This window comes from Nyctereutes procyonoides, unplaced genomic scaffold, assembly GCF_905146905.1.
Source record: "Nyctereutes procyonoides isolate TBG_1078 unplaced genomic scaffold, NYPRO_anot_genome, whole genome shotgun sequence".
In the NCBI taxonomy this organism is placed as follows: domain Eukaryota; kingdom Metazoa; phylum Chordata; class Mammalia; order Carnivora; family Canidae; genus Nyctereutes; species Nyctereutes procyonoides.
In genome coordinates, this window is record NW_026575146.1 from 83,058,125 (window position 1) to 83,072,975 (window position 14,851).

Consider the following 14,851-nt stretch of genomic DNA (forward strand, 5'->3'; position numbering starts at 1 on the left):
TCACGAGCGCGCCGGAAGTGACGCTGCCGCCGGCCGGCCGGGCGGGGGTCTCCCGGCTCCTCCGCGGCGCTGAGCGGGTGCGTGTCCCTCGCTCGTCCGGTTTGGGTCGCTTTGAGTGAAGATGAAGCGGGTGTGGAGAAGCGGCAAGGCCCGTTCTCTTTCCTCGTCCTCCCGCTCACCACCAAGTGGCCCCTAAGAGGCAGAAGCTCCCAGATGCCTCCCTTGATGTGCGTGACAAAATGGGGCTTTCATCCTGCGAGGCCGGGTACGGAGATGCCAAACTTACTGCCCTTTGATGTCAGAAACAGGGTGGTTCAGGTCTGAGTGAGGGTTGGGGCCGAGAGCATGAGCCTAAAAGCGCCCCGCCATGCGTTCTTCCAGGTGTTCCTTCGTCTTTCCCATTCCATGACATTCGTGAGCCGACCCTGCCCCGCGGACACCGCGGTGGATGACAGCCCCAGCGTCCCTGCTGCGGAGCTCGGGTCCCCTGGGGGACGTAGACGCTTCACCATCACCAGGTAGGGGCGGTAGAAAGTAGACAGCAGGAGCGGGTCGGTTTGGGACAGGGAATGTGCGGGGTCCGTGCGCTGGGGTCCTGGGGCTAGAGATCCAGAGAGCCCACTCCGCCTCGGACAAGGGCCCCGAGAAGTGGCAACATTCCGTGACCTATCACTGAACATGCTTGCCGAGGTCAGCGCTCTGTCCTGTGTCCAGTTCAAAGCCTGACTCTCTAAGAAGTCATTCAATAAGCAAATGAGGGGAGAGGTGCTGGGGTAAAAATAAACGGGTCTGAGGAGGAGGGTGGAGCAGGATGAGGGAGGGTCGCCGAGGGCAGTGGTGGACCATGTAGGGCTGTGGAGCAGAGAGGTGAGCACTGAGTGAGTGGGTCAGGAGATTGATTGGCAGTAGAGGTCCAGGGCGAGGTCCGGGGCTCCGGGATTAGGTGAAGCAGACCTTGAAATGCGCATGTGAGAGAAGGGACAGCTTTGGGGGAGATGCTGATAACAATGTGGGACCCTGTGGGTGTGAGGAGTTAAGGGACATCCAAGAGTTGGCTGGCCCAGGGCAAAGGGACCATGGGGTCACCATTAGGATAGCAAATTTGGGGGAGAAGCTGTCAAGCTTCAAATATTTCATAAGGGCTGAGAAGTAGAAGAGGGTGCCAGGGACTGATGTAAATCCAGGTGGGTTTCCTGGAAGAAAGATTGGCAGCTGCTACTCCACAATACCTAATGCTCAAAAGGTACCATTTTGCTCAAACATTGTCAACCTTCTGCTTTTTCTGGGGTGTTTTGCTATTAAAAAACAAGTTGATTAGACAGCATGTCTGTCATTGGTCTGTGAGCCTTTCAAGGGCTTTTATTTTTATTTATTTTTCTTAAAGATTTTTTTTTTTTTTATTCATGACAGAGAGAGAGAGAGAGAGAGAGAAAGAGGCAGTGACACAGGTAGAGGGAGAAGCAGGCTCCATGCAGGCAGCCTAAACCTCAGCTAAACTGCTGAGCCACCTGGGCTGCCCTCAGGGGGTTTTAAAATGTACTGGCTGGGGTTCCCTGGGTGGCTCTGGTTTAGTGCCTGCCTTCGGCCCAGGGTGTGATCCTGGAGTTCCGTGATTGAGTCCCGCATCAGGCTCCCTGCATGGAGACTGCTTCTCCCTCTGCCTGTGTCTCTGCCTCTCTCTCTGTCTCTCATGAATGAATAAATAAGTAAAATCTTTTTTAAAAAATAAAATGTACTGGCTGTTTAAGAGAATGAAAAGAAAATCACAGACTGACAAATATTTTCAAAACACACGCTTGATGATGGACTTGTATCTAAAATATACAAAGAACTGTTAAAACCCAACAATGAGAAAACAATTTACTTAAAAATAGACAAAAGTTATAAACATATCTCACCGAAGAAGATGTACAGATGGCAAATAAGCATGAAAATTTGCTAAACATCATGTCATTAGGGAATTGCAGATTAAAACAACAATGGGATACCTCCATATACCTATTAGAATGTCTAAAACCCCCCAAAATGATACCAAATGCTGTCGAGGATGTGGAACAACAGGAACTCATTCATTGCTGGTGGGAATGCAAAACGATACAGCTGCTTTGGAAGACAATCTGAAAAGGCAATCTGAAAGACTGTGATCACAAATATATGGCATTCTAGAAAAGGCAAAACTATAGGGACCAGTAAAAAGATCAGTGATTTCCAGGGGATCATGACGTGGGGGGGGGGGGTAGGGATGAAAGGGTGAGGCTCAGCAGTTTTAGGAGCGTGAGACTATTTTGTATGATACTGTAATGGTGGATACATCATATATTTTTAAAGGATTTTATTCATGAAAGACACACAGAGAGAGGCAGAGACACAGGCAGAAGGAGAAGCAGGCTTCCTGCGGGGAACCCGATGTGGGACTGGATCTGAGGACCCCAGGATCATGACCTGAGCCAAAGGCAGAGGATCAATCATTGAGCCATCCAGACACCCTGGATACATCACATTATGCATTTATAAAAAGCCATAGAACTGTACAACACAGTGAGCCTTAGTGTAAAATATGGATTCTAGTTAGTAATAATGTTTCATATTGGTTATCAATTGTAACTAAGGTACCATACCTGCAAGATGGTGATAGTAGGGGAAAATGTGTGTGGAGGGAGAGGAACTATATGGGAGCTTTCTTTACTTTTTGTGTAGCTTTCTGTAAGCTTAAGATTGTTCATGAAAAATAAAGTCTATTAAAAGTAGTTGGTTATTTTTGGAATCAAAAGTTGGAATATTATGGAAAGTTGGAGTATGACTTAATGAAACATCTATAACCATAATCTAATGATAACTAATCAGATGCACCTTGACTGAAGCTAAAACATAAGGATTCTGTGTGTTTTGAAAGGAAGGCTAAAGCCAAATAAGAGATAGCGACTACCAGCCTCTCTCCAACTCTTAAAAAAAGCCACCCAGAGGTTATTAGACACATGGATTCAAGGTGCCTCTGTTCTCAAGGGAGAGCAGAGCTGCTCATGCTATCATCTCCCCAGCGGTCACTGATGATCTCACCAGTTTCCTCCAGTCTCTGTGCCGTGGCTTTGTAATGTGTCAGCTTGACCAGGCTGAAGGAACTGTATCTTAGAATTACCTTCTTGGTGTGCCTTCAATTAGGATGGACCAATGGAGATTCTTGGGCAAGATGTGGAGGGCAGAAGTGAAGCGCCTGCCATTTTGGAGATCACACAGGTTGTCACTGGCTGGCTGCTGGCTCATCGTGTATGCATAGGGCAGCAGCCAGGCCAGCAATTGTTTCACCGTTTCCTGGATATTCCTCCCAGCTTCTCCAACTCCTGGGCCAGGTGTGTGTTCAGCTCAGTGATGAAGGATGCCAGCTTCTCCTGTGGGTGCTCATACCACCAAGGGCAGAGGCCTGCTTGTACCAGCCTATTCTAGCTCCTCCCCCACTTTATATCTGTCTTCCCTTCCTAACTGGCTCTGTGTACTTTGAGTGCCAGCATCAGACACTTAGGACCACAACATTAGGGACTGCTTCACAATTCCAATTGTGTAAGGTTAAATCCCAATTCATCTATCATCTATCTATCTATCTATCTATCTATCTATCTATCTATCTATCTATCATCATCTGTGTGTCTCCCCTAGTGGTTCAGCCTCTCAGATGGAACTCTGATGCACTCTTAGCAGGGACTCTTGGTGTCTGTGGAGTTATTGTTACCTCAAGCTGTTCATGGAGGAAGTTGCAGTGGCTTTCCTCTTCCTCCTACGTAAGAAGATGTTTTCTTTTCCATTTCCCGAAAGGCTGAGGCAAAAAGGTGAAGTTGCCATCTTACTCAGAGGAAGAAGAAATATAAGTCATATTTGTGCCCTGCTGTGTTCAGTCTGTTCAATACACAAATGATAAAATGATTACAATCCCCAAACTGAGACAGTTAACCTGTGTTCTGCTCCTGGTCCCTGTTTGACAGGCTTCAAGCTTTCACATAATGCCTGTAATTCGATGCTTACAAGGTGTTCAAGTACCAGTATGCTCTAGGGGTTTGTTAGAAATGCAGAATCCCTTGCTCCTCCCCTGCTGGTCTTACTGAATCAAAACATGCATTTTGACCAAATCTGGCAGTGATTTGTATGCATATTAAAGCTTAAGAAGTGCCATCTACAGGACACTACTTTGGAGGGATAAAACCTTTATCAGCATTAATACCCAGAGATGGATTCTTATCATTGCCTTCTTGGATATACATTTGTGATCAATATTTGGCACATTTAGACCATCCTATCTCTAATTTCCTCATAACAATTGGCCTTTTTAGGACCATGTCAACTGAAACATCAACTGGGCCAGCTGAGATTACCAGAAAGTGAGTCTCAGAAGGTGAAGAGCTGGAAAGATTTGAGAGAAGTCACTAAGGATACTGCACACCCAAGCAACAACTCTGTACCATCGCGTGTGTATATATGTATTAAGTATATTACAAAATACAGGATTGATTTACAGCAACATGAGTTTGGTGGTTTCTTTCAGGGAGGGAGGGAAGAAGGAACAGAGAAGAGGGAGGGGTTTAATTTTGCACCCACAACATTTTCTTTCTAAAAAGAAGAGATCTGCTGCAAGTATAGGAAAATGTTTACATTTGTGTAATGTAGATGGCACAGGGGGTCTGTTAGACTTGTTTCTGCTTATTCTGTAGACTTATCTATATCTAAATTAAGAAATTAAAAGTTTTTTAAAAGTGTGTGTGTGGGAACATTCTGGGTATTCTGTGGATGGTGGATCAGAGGAGGAGACAGGTGAGGGCAGGGGGCCGGCGCAGGTGATGACAGAGTTGAGGCTTAGCAGGGGCTTGTGGGAAAGATGATCTGGATGAGTGGAGGACACTTATTCCCAGGTTAAGCCCTTTCCAGAGATGAAAGCAGTGTTCTCATTGGGACCTTACCTGTCAAGGCTCTCTTCCTCTCACCTCTGGGATTTTATTCCTGCTGTGCCCTCTACCTCCATCACCCTTCTTCATGATCTTTAATGGCTACCTCCTCCTCATTCTTTAGATCTTATCTCAGATGTAGCCCCTATGCAAGCCTTCTCTGATCGTACCCCCCACCTCACCCAGATTTGTTTGTATTATCTTCTCTGGACTTCCTTCCACAGCTAAGCCTCTTTATGATGACAAATGCCCCAAACCCCAAGGTAGTGTTTTTCCTCCCAAACAAGAAATACCTTGGCTCATGTGCTTTAATTTTTTTAAATTTTTATTTATTTATGTTAGTCACACACAGAGAGAGAGGCAGAGACATAGGCAGAGGGAGAAGCAGGCTCCATGCACCGGGAGCCTGACGTGGGACTCGATCCCGGGTCTCCAGGATCACGCCCTGGGCCAAAGGCAGGAGCCAAACCACTGCGCCACCCAGGGATCCCCATCATGTGATTTAAAAAGTGTCCTGGTTTATCCTGGTTCAAGTGAGGTATGACCCAGCAGCTCAAACGCTGGAAGGCAATTATGAGCAAAGGCTCTGCAGTCTGACTCATTGGGTTTGTTTTGTTTTAAAGATTTATTTATTTATTTATTTATTTATTTATTTATTTATTTATTTATTTATTTATGAGGGAGGGAGAGAGAGGGAGAGATAAGCAGGCTCCATGCGGGGAGCCCGACATGGGACTCGATCCTGGGTCCCCAGGATCAGGCCCCGGGCTGAAGGCAGTGCTAAACCACTGAAGCACCTGGGCTGCCTGACTGGGTTTGAATCCTTATTCCATCACTCACAGGCTAAATGATCTAGAGCAAGTCTCTCAATCTCTGCAGCCTCAGTTTCCTCATGTATGAATCAGGGACAATAATAATACCTGTTTTTAGTGTTGTAGGGTTTATTTGTTTGTTTTGAAGATTTTACTTATTCATGAGAGACATAGAGAGAGAGGCAGAGACACAGGTAGAAGGAGAAGCAGGCTCCCTGGGGGGAGCCTGATGAGGGACTTGATCTAAGGGATCACACCCTGAGCCAAAGGCAGACACTCAACCACTGGGTCACTCAGGTGTCCCTTGTTGTGTGTGTGTGTGTTTTTTTTAAGATTTTATTTATTTATTCATGATAGACAGAGAGAGAGAGAGGCAGAGACACAGGGAGAGGGAGAAGCAGGCTCCATGCAGGGAGCCCGACGTGGGACTTGATTCCGGGTCCCCAGGATCACACCCTGGGCTGAAGGCGGCGCTAAACCACTGGGCCACCAGGGCTGCCCTGTTGTGGGGTTTAATGAGATAATATGCATAAGCTCCTTGAACAGTGTCTGTACACAGTTGACTGCTCAGTAACTATCTGCTGTATGTATATGCTGTCGGTGATGTCATTAGGGACCCAGTTTGTGCCTCCTCTTCCTAGCACTTGCTTCTTTTTTGGCTCCTCTCATCCTAGCAGTTCCAGGCTCTTCCACCTAGTTGCAGAATGACTTACCCTGCATCTTTTGAAGTTGGGGTTTTAGAGGATAGCATGGAAGAGGTGGGCTGCTTCCCTTTACCAAAAGCTCCAGAAACCATTTATCCAAGTCTCATTTGCTCAGGCAGGGTCACATGCCCACTCTGAACCGGCCTGTAACCAGGACGTGGCTCCCAAACCTTAGAAGGATCACTACACTGTACCTCCCTAGACTTTTTTTCTCTCCTACTTCCCCAGACAAGGGCAACTCTGTGATTCCAGCTCCTATGGTCAAAATTCCCTTTCTCTTATACCTATATCATGCATCGGCAATTCCTGTTTACCTTTAAAATTCATCAAGGCTTTTCCTTTTCTTCTTTCCCACTCTGGCCTCATATACCATCACCTCCCATCTGGGAAAACACAGCTGTCTCCCTGCTATCACCTGTTCCGCATACTCTGCTCCCTTCCTGAGTCACAGAGAGAGCTGATTAACCTGAGTCAGCACATGTCACTTATCTGTTCAATGTGTTCATGTCACTCAGAATAAAGTGTGCTTGCTTTGATCTTGCCTATGTTACCTCCCTGATTTCATCTCTAACCATTCTCTACTTCTCTTCAGCTATCCTGGCCTCCTTACTATGTCTCAGAAATATCAGATGGGCTTCTCTCTACAGGCCTTTGCACTAGCATTTCCATCTACCTGAGACTGTCACCCCAGATATATCTGGTTTCCTCTCTTAAGTCCTGCAAGCCTTTGCTAAAAAGTCATATCCTAATTGGGGCATTATTTGCCTCTCTATTTAAACCTGTGGCCCCTCACCCATCTCCAATACTTCTGATCACCCTTGCGATGCTTTATTTTTTCCCACAGGACTCTTAACATTTTTCTTACTTTATCTTTCACACACCACCAGAATGGCACTGCAGTAGATGCACAATAGAACTTTGCTGAGTTAAAGAATAAATGAAAGAACAACTCACAGTCACATTTGGTGGTGGGCCTGTCTTCCTGTCTGGACTGCAGAAGTCCTGAGGACAGGGAAGGGATCTATGTTGGTCACCGTTGTGTCCCCAACATCACCCAGTGCAGAGCCAGGCATGGAGGGGGTTGGAGGTCCTAAAGATAGATAGCCGTATGTCTGCCAAAAGATTTCTGTGAGCAGTCTTTGTCAGATGGAAGGTGAAGAACGAGTGTTGGATTTCCTCTTCAGGAGAGCTGGAAAGCACCTCCAAGAGTTCTTACAGGGAGGAGAGAACCCCACCTGCTTTAGAGAGTGAAAGATACGTGACATTACTCACTGCCACATTGGCCTCCTTTTTGTTCTTTGAATCTCCAAGCTCATTCCAGCTTTGAGGCTTTGGTGATTGCCATTCCCACTCTGGGAACCCTCTTCTCACAGTTCTTGGAGCAGCTCTCCCACCTGTGCTTCCATGTCTCAGCTCAAAGAATATCTTAGAAAGGCTTTCTGTGGCAAAGCCAGCTAGGTGTCTATAGGCTGCCCAATATTTTAGACTACATTTTTCCAGAGGCCTCTGCTACCAGTTGAGGCCACGAGACTAGTTCTGTCCAATGGACTAAGAAGAGATGTATGACACTTAGGGCCAAAGCTTTATTTAAAAAAATACCCCCCCCGGCTTACTGAGGTATAATTGAAAAAAATAAGATATTTAAAGTATACAACATGGTTATTTGATATATGTATGCATTGTGAAATTTTTACCACAAACAAATTAATTAATACATCCATTACCTCACATAGTCACCTTTTTTTTTTTTGGTGAGAATGTGTAAGATCTACTCTCTTAGCAAATTTTAAGTATACAATACAGTATTGTCCACCATAGTCACCATGTTATATATTAGATACTAATCTCACTCATCTTATAACTGAGTGCATGTATCCTTTCAATAGCCTACCCTGTTTCCCCTAGTCCCTGGCAACCATCATTTTCCTTTCTGTTTTTGTGAATTTGGCTATTTTAGAGTTCATATATAAGTGCTATCACACAGTATTTGTCTTTATCTGACTTATCTCACTAGCATAATGGCCTCAAGTTCTATTTCTATCCATGTTATTGTGAATGGCATGATTTCGTATTTCTCATGATTTAATCTTTGTATCTATCTATCTATCTATCTATCTATCTATCCCAAATCCTCTCTATCCCTTCATCCGTTGATGGGTTGATGGGCACCTAGGTTGTTTCTATTATCTTGGGTATCGTGAATAATGCTACAGTAGTTATGAGAATATAAATGTCTCTGAAAAACAGTGATTTTTTTTCCTTTGGATATATCCCCAGAAGCAAGATTGCTTGCTAGATTATGTGGTAGTTCTACTTTTAATGTTCTGAGGAGCCCTATACTATATTCCACAGTGGCTGTACCAATTTACATTCCCATCCAAAAGTGTATAAGGATTCACTTTTGGGCTGAAGATTTTAAGAAGCAAGTGGGGGTTCTCCAGTCTCTCATCTTCTTCCTAGATTCAAAGGACTCCAAGCATTTTAGGAGATGGTGGAATCACCAAGTGAAAGAAACCTGAATCCCTAACTTAATATGTGGGCAACCAGAAACGTTCACTTTGGGAGGTTCTGTGAATGCGAAATAAACCATTTTGTGGGCTACTGAAATGTTGGGGTTTATTTGTTCCAGCCACTAGCATGACTCTAAACAATATACTTCTAGACCTCATTGCCCACTAGCCCAGTGTACCTCAAACTATTTGTGATTGTGGAGTAGGACTCATTTTCTGATATCTTAATCTGTCATGTTCTAATTCTTTTGGTCTATATCCTGTCCAACAAGACAAGTCTATTGATTATATTCTTGGATGTCATGGCCATGGCAAACTTCTGTGAGTTCTGAAGTGCTTATTGGCAATTTCTGTACTTGTTGCAGACCATTAACAATAGTGGACCAGTAGTGGCACTGCTTTAGCTTATAACCCTGTTTAATTTTCTCCTTATCACTTACCACTCCCTGTAATTATCTTGTTTATTTAGAAGTCTATTTGTTTATGTTCTTCCCAGTAGAGTGTAGGCTTCTTCAGAAAGGAGACTTATCTTGCTCTCAGTTTCCAGCTCCTTGTAAAGTGCCTGCCTTGTAAAGTGCCTGCACATACATCATATGTGCTCAGAAATTATGTGTTGAATAATGAATAAATGGCAAACTTTGGTGGTGAAGAGGGAGAAGAGGCAACCATACCTGTAATAGAACCTCTCTACAATTGTGACTTGACCTGAATTCTTATCAGTTCATGGACAGCTGCTGACTTTCTGGTAGACCATAAGTATCCAAGATTAGCTTTGGCCTCTTACAACCCTCCTGCCTAGGTTTCTCTTATTAAAGATCAGACTGCACTGGACTCACTGTCTGGTGATATGTCTGTCTTCACTTGGTTTATAAGTTCTGAGGGGGGTGTGGTTGATTCTGAAATGGTCGCTGCTATATCCCTAGAGTCGGGTAGCACAGCCAAGGCCTTTGGCATGAATAGATTTCTGGCATGAATGCATGGTGTGAGCAGGAGGGGAGACTGCCCTGGGGCAATAGTGCTCTACCCTGCCTCCACGGCCTCATCTCTTGGCAGGGTCCCAGGGTTGATCCTGAATTCTGGTCCAGTGGGCTGCCCAACTTGCTCTTTTCTTGCTCCACCAACTACCTCAAGATGCTGGCTCAGGCTGTCAAAACTTAGCAGTCCAGACATTTAGGAATAGATGTCCCATTTGGCCCAAATGGATACTTAGAGCCAAGGTAAGTAACACTGTTGTATATATTTGGTAGTTTGCTGAAAAGGAGGTTAACGAGCAAGTAAATCCATCATGAGGTAAATCAAGATGGTGAGTATGATGAAGCTTCCCAAAACAATCCCCAAAACTGCAATGTAGTAGGCTTGGTAGGAGGTCTCAGCTGCCAAAGCTCGGTTATTCCACTTGTTGCTGTGCCTTGTCTGATTAGAGGGGAGAGTCAGGACAGAAATAGTTGGGCTTCAATGAGTTGTTGTAATGGGTGAGTTATGGGGCTGTAAGGACCCAGGGTGGGAACTTGAATCCACAGGAGGGACAAAATAATTTGAGTCAAGGTCAAGGCCAGGATGAAAAGGGAGTAAAGGAGGAGAGGATTGGCGTGATGCAGATTCCCACCTGGACAGAGAAGATCAAGGCTACAATGCCTATGGGAAAACACAGGAGGAAGGCCCAAATGGACAGGCACATGTGGTCTTTGGGGGGCTTGTCCCGTAAAATTTCAAACGCCTGTGGGCAGGGAGTGGGTCATGGCTCAGTATGGCTTCTGGACTGTGCTGTCCCTTCTGACTCCTTCCTTTTCATGATAACTTAGCTATACAAATTCTTCCTTGACCTCCTTTAAAACTCATACTGACTTCCTCTCACTCCCACCATGTCCCTTCTAATCTGTCATTTTTCCCTTTAATACCTCCTTCTACCCTGGATCTCTTAGCTTCCTCCACTCCTATGCTCTATAATCCCTTCTTATCCCTAGTAACCCTTTCCCTGTCTCCTGTAACCTCCTCCCTGTCTTCTAGAACTGCCTTGCAGGTCCCTACAGCTTGTCTCACTTGGCCCCTAACACTACCCCCACAAAATCCCTTGCTGACTCTGATGACTCTCGCTTGTCCCCCTTGGAACTGCAACTGAGCCGCCATCACATTTTGTTCCTATCCCACCCTCACGGTCCCCCCAAATGCAGCCTTTTTGCCCCTATAAAACACCTACTAAGGAGACCCTACTCAACACTTGAACACTCTTTCCATCTACAAAACCTTCCTTGTTCCCTCTTAAAACTCTCACCCTATGAAACTGTGCAAGCAATGCCTCTCTCCTTATCTCATTTGTAATATCCCTCACTTTGTCCCTATGAACCTGTCATGGTCCTGTTATGAGCCTTGTTCACCCATAAACTTCTCCCTTCCCCTTCTCCCCACCATGACCTCTTTGTTGGCTCCTCTAAGACCTCCCTTAACCAACTCTAAATTCTAAGTCCTCTCCATGTCCACTCAAAGCATCTTCTCTATCCCCTTATAAAGGCCTGCCCTTTCTCCCTCTACCACTTTCTCCCTACCTCTGAAACCAGCGTCCTACCCTCTGAACTCCTCCTTCTTCCACTCAAAGCAGACTCCCCATTCTTCTAAATCCATGTTCCTTCTATATAGTTCTCTTCTTATAATACCTCTCTGCATCCCCCTGAAGCCCTTCTTGCTCCCTCATTCTGCCGTTACCCATTCTCTCTTCCTCCCACCCTAACCCCCCGTAAATTCCCTCCCTGCCCCTTCAAACACCCTCATTAAGGCATCTAGGTCTGGGTTCAGGGAGCCGCTCCTTCATTCCAATCTGCCAGGAGTTACCCTGGAGACCACATAGGCTCCGCCTCCTATCATGTTTTTCTATTACTATTGGCTGATTGAGGTTGCATGTGATAGGGTGGAGAATCCAATACTCATATTGCTGCTGATTGGTGGGAAGGAGTTCCAACTCTTCCTACTCTCTCAGGTGATTGGTTAATTCTGAGGAGTTTTTATTACACTTTAGTTTCAAAGGTCGGATATATGTTTTGGATACAAGTCCTTTCTTGGATTTGTGATTCCAAATGTTTTTTTCTGGGTCTGCAGCTTATCTTTTAAATTTTCTAACAGTGTCATATGCAGAGCAACGTTTTTAATTTGTACTAGACCCAAATTATCTTTTTCTTTTATGATTGTGCTTTTGGCGTGTCATGTTTAAGAATTTCTCTCTGCTTAATGCAGTGTCAGGAAGATTTTCTCTTATATTTTATTCTAAATGTGTAACAAATTTACATTTATTTAAATCTATGATCCAATCTATGAGTTCATTATTGTATAAGAGGTGAGGTCTTATTTTTTATTTCTTAAGATTTTATTTATTTGAGAGAGAGCAAGTGAGAGGGAGAGAGAATCTGAAGCTGACTCTGCGCTCAGCACAGAGCCTGATGCAGTGCTTGGTCCCTGGACTGTGAGATTATGACCTGAGCTGAAACCAAGAGTCTGACACTTAACTAACTGACTGAGCCATCCAGGCACCTTGAGACACCACTTAATAGTTTAAGCTACTCTGTTAAAAGGAAATATGCTTTAAAGTCAAAATAAAGCTGGTGTGACTGCAAGATTGGCATCATTAAAAGCATGTTATTTACATGTTTAAGATATATGCTAAACATAAGTGGTTGAAATAATATTCCTCAGCCATTAGAAATGACAAATACCCACCATTTACTTTGACGCAGATGGAACTGGAGAGTATTATGCTGAGTGAAATAAGTCAATCGGTGAAGAACAAACATTATATGGTCTCATTCATTTGGGGAATATAAAAAATAGTGAAAGGGAATAAAGGGGAAAGGAGAAAAAATGAATGGGAAATATCAGAAAGGGAGACAGAACATGAGAGACTCCTAACTCTGGGAAACGAACAAGGGGGGAAAGGGAGGTGGGCGGGGGGTGGGGGTGACTGGGTGATGGGCACTGAGGGGGGCACTTGATGGGATGAACACTGGGTGTTATGCTATATGTTGGCAAATTGAACTCCAATAAATTAAAAAAAAGAAATAATTTAAAATGAGTTTTTATGGTAAATTAGAATATATAAACACCTAGAGAATTGGAGAATTTTTCATTTAACAAATGTCTTTCTGTCTACATAAAGGGAAAAGGAAATATTTGTATTTAGGCTTATATAAAGCTAAAAATACATAGATTTTTGATGCAGAGAAAAGGACTTGGTAAAATGTGAGCCTTTTTTATGTTGAATAAGAGAAAACAATGAATAATTCTTTTTTAAAATATTTTTTAAAATTTATTTATTCATAGAGACAGAGAGAGAGAGGCAGAGACAGAAGCAGGCATCATACAGAGAGCCCAATGTGGGACTCGATCCAGGGTCTCCAGGATCACGCCCTGGGCTGGCGGTGCTAAACCGCTGTGCCACCGGCGCTGCCCAATAATTTTTTTTTAAGATTTATTTATTCATGATAGACAGAGAGAGAGAGAGAGAGAGAGAGAGAGGCAGAGACACAGGCAGAGGGAGAAGCAGGCTCCATGCACCGGGAGCCCGACGCGGGACTCGATTCGGGACTCCAGGATCGCGCCCTGGGCCAAAGGCAGGCGCCAAACCGCTGAGCCCCCCAGGGATCCCCTAATTCTTGATATTCACTTAAAATATACTATTAGAAAAAGATTTTTTTTTTATTTATGATAGTCACACACACACAGGGGGAGAGAGAGAGAGAGAGAGAGAGAGAGAGAGAGAGAGAGAGAGAGAGAGAGGCAGAGACACAGGCAGAAGGAGAAGCAGGCTCCATACACCGGGAGCCTGATGTGGGATTCGATCCCGGGTCTCCAGGATCGTGCCCTGGGCCAAAGGCAGGCGCCAAACCGCTGCGCCACCCAGGGATCCCTAGAAAAAAATTTAAAAAAGGCATTTTGAGGTGAGGTTTTAGATGAGATGATGATGATGATTTTCATTTGATTTTTCAATTTTCGGTCACTAAAAAACCTTAGGGGACCTTGGGTGGCGTGGCTCAGTCAGTTAGCTTGGGTTTTGGTTCAGGAGGGGATCTCAGCGAGGTGAGATGGAGCCCCCAGTGGGACTCCACCGCAGAGTCAGCGTGAGTTTCTCTCTCCCTCTCCTCCTCCTCGCTCTGCTACACACACTCTCTCAAATAAATAAATAAATAAATAAATAAATAAATAAATAAATAAATAAATAAATAAATAAATAAATAAATAAATAAATCTTAAAAGACCCAAACAAACCCTAGGGCACCTGGGTGGCTCAGTCAGTTAAGCATCTGACTTTGGCTTAGATCATGATCTCAGGGTTCTAGGATGGAGCCCTGCCTCAGGCTCTGTTCTCCCTCTCCCTCAGCCCATCCCTTCCCACCCCTGCCCAACCCCTGCCCTTGCCCCATGTCATGCTCTCTCTCTATTTCTCACTCAAGTAAGTAAAAATTTTAAAAATCTTTTAAAAAACCCCTATTTTTTCTCTGATAACTTGCATTGACCTTCTTTTGAAACTAAATGGGCCATATCTGTATGAGTTCCTTTCTTCCTGCTTTTTTTTTAAAATTCTATTTACTTAATAGAGAGAGAGAGAGAGAGAGAGAGCGAGCACAAGAATGCAGAGCAGCAGACAGATGAGAGAGAGAAGCAAGCTCCTTGATGAGCAGAGAGACCCAGTATGGGACTGGATCCCAGGACCCTGTGATCATGATCTGAGCCCAAAGCAGATGCTTAACCGACTGAGCCACCCAGGCACCCTTATATGGTTCTCTTTCTGCACTCTTCTGTTCTGTTGATCAGTGTGTCCCTTGACAAATACCGCACTGTCTTTTAATGTAGCTTTACAGTGATTCTGAAAATTGGGTAATGTGAGGAATTCAACTTCATTCTTCTTTTACAGA

At 44.5% G+C, this 14,851-nt stretch overlaps 1 long non-coding RNA gene across 1 annotated transcript; it reads left to right on the forward strand.

Annotated features, from left to right (window-relative positions):
* The first annotated feature begins 22 nt into the window (after positions 1 to 22).
* Positions 23 to 4,503, forward strand: LOC129500389 (uncharacterized). The gene is made up of 3 exons (XR_008662544.1): positions 23 to 265; positions 382 to 518; positions 4,320 to 4,503. It is a non-coding gene; the product is annotated as an uncharacterized LOC129500389 (long non-coding RNA).
* Positions 4,504 to 14,851: the final 10,348 nt, after the last annotated feature.